The following is a 5064-nucleotide window of genomic DNA, read 5'->3' as shown; positions in this document are numbered from 1 at the left end:
ATAAGAAAATGTATGCATGGGGAACAAAAAGTGATCCTCAATCTGTCACTTAGAATTTTAAATTAAACGATTCCTTACCCTTCTTCTCAATCATAATCCTATTTCCATTGCTTTATTATTATTGATGATAGTAATGTATATAATGTGATACACGTTATACCCATATATACTCATATATAGGGGTCACAAAACGGGTCGTCCGCCCCGTTTGTCTTAAGTCCACCAAAAAATGAGAAGGACGGACATGCCCGCCAAGTGAAATGGGCATAAAGTCATGTTTGTCCAATCAAGATGGCCGGTTAGCGGGCAAGTGACTTATCCACCTATTTTTATTTATATTTTTTTCATTTTCTTTAATAGATTAATCGATTTTTTTACCTTTTAATTAAATTTTTCACTTATTTTTTAAAACAACTTTTTAACAAATTTTACTTGAAAAAATATTACATATATTTACAAATAAATATATAAAATAAACCATCAAGAATTAAAATTACTATAATTAACTAAAAAAGAGGGAATTTTGGAGGAGGGGCGGACTTTGGAGAGCGGCGGGCATTGGCTAGGCGGGCTATGACGGGCGGTGGGTTTTGGCGGACGGCGGACCTAAAATCCCAACCTAGCCCGCTATTTTTTGACGGGTGCGCGGGCCGTCCCTGCGGACTAGGGCCCGTTTTGCCACCCCTACCCATATACATACCTTTTACTTTTCACTAAAATAATACAAATTAAAATGAATTGTATAATAAATTTTTCACTCAAATAAATAGATTAGACAGTTAAGTAGTTGAATCTAAATTTGAGATCGATTTATTTAAAAAATTGTTTATTCTCTCGTCTTAGTGAAAAACTAAAACTACTTCTGAAATACATAAACATATTTTCGGACGCATGCAATTCGCACACAATCCATTTGTAAGCAAGTTCGACTCTAATTTTTGAAAAAAATTGATACGGAAATACAACTCTGTATCATTTATGGAAGTGTATTTTTTGAAAAATATTGAACCACAAACAAATGCAAAAATGAAACAGAGATAAATTAATATCAATTATTGTTATGAAATACATATAAAAATTAAAACATTACATATATAATCGACAAAGTAAATCGAATAACACATTTCATCATCAAGTAGGACGTCTCAACATCTTTAGAATATCTTTAATAGATCTCATAATCTTCGCATCCAACTCGATCAGACCTTTTGTTTTGTAACACTGAAATGTACTCCACATAACAGTTAAATCTTCATTTTTCTTCAGCTCAAACTCATTGAACTGTGTCTTCTCATCTCTGTCATTTGAGGCTATACAATAATAGTGCTTCAAAACACTTCAATTGTTTAGGTACAAGTTCTCTAGTATTGATTTTAAATCGACAAGACGGATGACCTTTGAGAACCTAAATTGAAGAGGAGATTTCTCTTTGTTGAAGTAAACAAAAGCGAGATATGCATATTCAGACTTCAAATTTCTTACCAGAAATTTCTTACGCATATTTGACTTCAAATTTAAACAGGGGCATTTTTAGAATTACGAAATAATATGGGGGTGTCAGGTATAAGTTAGAGTGGCATGTTAAATTCTCCTCCCCGACTGTTTGAATTTTATTAGAGGCGACAATGTTATAGTCTTGATAAAGGGAATTTCTTTTTCCACCCTATAGAGTGGGTCACACCTATGAAAATCCCAAAATAACCTTGGATTTATCATAAATACATCTCCGAATACACAAAATCTCATTTTTTGTCAAAATTTAGTTCGAAGATGCAACTATGAATTTTTTATAAGGTTAATTCGGAGATACATCTCCGAACATATACTTTAAGCCATTTCACAATAATTTCATTTAGATTATTTATCATTTAACAACTTAGAAAATTGAATATATAATCACTTGCATGATCATCTCTCTCATACTTCAAAGTTCCTCCATAACAAAAAAACTTACAAAAATTTTCATTTCCAACCAACTTTTCAATTCCAAACTAGTATTCTTGAATTTTACCACATCTAATGGAGTAAAAGAAACTGCAATTTAAGGTAAAGTTCATTCATTTCATCCTTTGTTATTTGCATTAATCTTGATTTAAAGGTGAAAGAACGTGCGTCTAGTCCAGATCTACATATCCAAACTCACTTGCCATAATTTCGAATATGTATATTCAATATTGTCTATTACTATTTTTAATCATTTTACTATTTTGGTTCTTAATAGCTATGGTGCACCAGAATATGTTTCCTAAAGCTGATGTAAGTAATGATATAAAACCGAATGTAGTGAAGGATGATGTTAAACCGAATGACATGAAGCATGATGTTAAACCGCATGAAGTGAAAGATGGTATTATACTGGTTCTTCTCGAGATATATGTTGGTCCACGTTTCAAAAATGAACAAATGTTTACTGCTCATGAACATAGACTTCAATCAATGAGTTCGCGTGATAGCCAGAAATTCAAGGTTTGGCATTGTAGGTCCAGTAATGGTTCAAATAGAAGACAAACATTTGTAATCTTGTGATGCAAGAGAATATGCACATATGTTCCCTCGATTCGAAGTTGAAACGTGATGACACTAGAACAAGAAAATGTGATTATCCGTTCAAATTACGTGAATATTGTAAGGTGGGTGAAATATGGAAATCTAATGTAGTTTCTAAAATATTTAACCATGCCTTGCAAACATATGTAGTCGGTCATCCCATCGTATGTCGCCTTCAACTGGAGGAGAAGAAAATTATTTTGGACATGTTTTTAGTCAGAGTGGCGCCGAAAAACATACTTGCAGATTTGAAACAGAAACAACCAGAAAGTATTTCAAATATCAAGTAGGTATGCAATGCGCGTTATCGATGCAACCTGACGATAAGGGGACTAAGGTCCAAAATGCAACAACTTTTGAAACTTTTGGATGAAAACCACTATGTTAAAAGGTACACAGTTCGTGATGATAACATTATTGTTCGTGACATATTATGGACGCATCCCAAAGTATTAAGTTGTTCGACACATTTTTCACTGTCCTCATTATCGATTCGACGTGTAATACCAATAAGTATAGGTTTCCACTTCTTGAAATTGTTGGTGTTACTTCTACAGAGAAGACATTTTCAGTGGTATTTACATTTTTGGAATCCGAAAAAGAGGTCAAGATTACATAGGTTTTTTAGTAGTTTTATGTGGTGATAGATCTCTTGATGCATTTTAGATTGTAAACGATACACTTTTTTTGAATGTAATATCGTCAACGATGTAATCTTGATACGATTTAATACATAAGTAACATATAAGAGTAATGATGGTGTACTTCTTGATTTAAATTTTTATATTTTATGGTTTACATTGTATATGCTTGTATATTGAGTTTTTGGATATACATTCTGAATATACCTCGCGTATTTAAAAAAAAAATTCAATCAGGTATGTTTTCGGATATACATCTCTGAAATCACCTTTTTAATAAAACAAAAGTTGACGTTTAACCAGAGATACATTTTTGAAAAGTAACTTGATGACATGATAAGGTTTCTGAGGTTCAAAGTAATCCAATACTTATAAAAATAGGGTATCTCTCAATCCATTTTGCTACACAGCATACCAAAACCAGAGAATGAATGCATATCCCCCCTTACATTTGTGTATTTCAATGGATAGAACTCGCCACTTCAATTTAAGGTCACCGAGAAAACACCCATCGCAAATCTAATATCCAAACTGAATAGTCTCCTGCACTTTTAAAAAAATTGCAGAGTTGTCATGCTCGAGTATCATTCATCCTCGCTTGACAGTGAAGGAAAGATATATTTCTCCAACTTTAAACTGAAGACGGATTAAGATTTAAAGGTTATGTGGAGTGTTTTTCACCGTTATGAATCAAAGGGCCCGACTAAAATAGATGCAAGGATTCAAAGATTTGTCAAGGATATAATTATTATGTTGCAACGTCTCGTTCATAACAATATGTAATGTTGAAATTATTTTAATGGCTATTTATGTAATGTTGAGTATTTTAATTTAATGTGAAGTTGGTGTTGGTTTAATTTTCATTTTGATCATAATTTTTTGTTTTTGTTTGTTGATTTAATTTCAAGGCATTTTCGAAGATACATATTTGAAATATACCTTGACAGATGCATCTCCCGAAATTAATTTAGGTAAAATCAAAAAATGATGCGTTCAAATATGTATCTTTGAAAATATAAGACATTTTTTACATTTCGTTAGACGCGTGAAAAAAATACCAAACTGCGAAAAGAAATTCCCTTGATAAATTATATATGAAGTGACTTAAAAGTTAACTTTACCAAGAAAAATTGCCACATTTCTTTAGATTATTATTTTTTTTTATCATCAATGCATACTTAGATAATTTCCCTATGTTGTATTTTCCAAATCAATGGCACGACTGCCCATTCACAAGTTCCAATTCCCTCAGGCATATGATTGATGTTTAGACAAGTCTTCCTCTACTATATATCCAAACCATTAATTCATTGTATTAGCGCCAACCATATTATTGACACATGGTACTTTTACCATGAGATGGAATATATTTACTCTAATACTAAGTGTTGAAGACTTACTTCAAATCTTAATTATTGATTATCATTAATCTAACGGTTTTAATTAATTTTTTATATAGAAAATATTTTCAAAAAATGATTAGATTAAATGATGAATTAAAACTGTTAGATTAATGAAAATCAATGGAGGAATATATTTACTCCAAGAGTAAGTATAGAAGACTTATTTCAAATCTTAACCATTGACTATCATTAATCTACTCAAAGAAAAGAGGGATATATTTACTCCAAGAGTAAGTGTTGAAGACTTATTTCAAATTATATATATATATATATATATATATATATATATATATATATATATATATATATATATATATAAATTCATCCGATTTCAATTTCCCTGCCAAATGGTCAAATAGTCATTGCAATCTTAAACCGATTCTTAACATCAACACATCCTTAAATCACATCAATAGTTGAACTGAAATTTGAAGTAAATGGACAGAATTATGGATAAGCTAACAAAATCAATA

Source organism: Vicia villosa, linkage group LG7, assembly GCF_029867415.1.
Source record: "Vicia villosa cultivar HV-30 ecotype Madison, WI linkage group LG7, Vvil1.0, whole genome shotgun sequence".
NCBI lineage: Eukaryota > Viridiplantae > Streptophyta > Magnoliopsida > Fabales > Fabaceae > Vicia > Vicia villosa.
Note: the sequence above shows the minus strand (reverse complement) of the source record.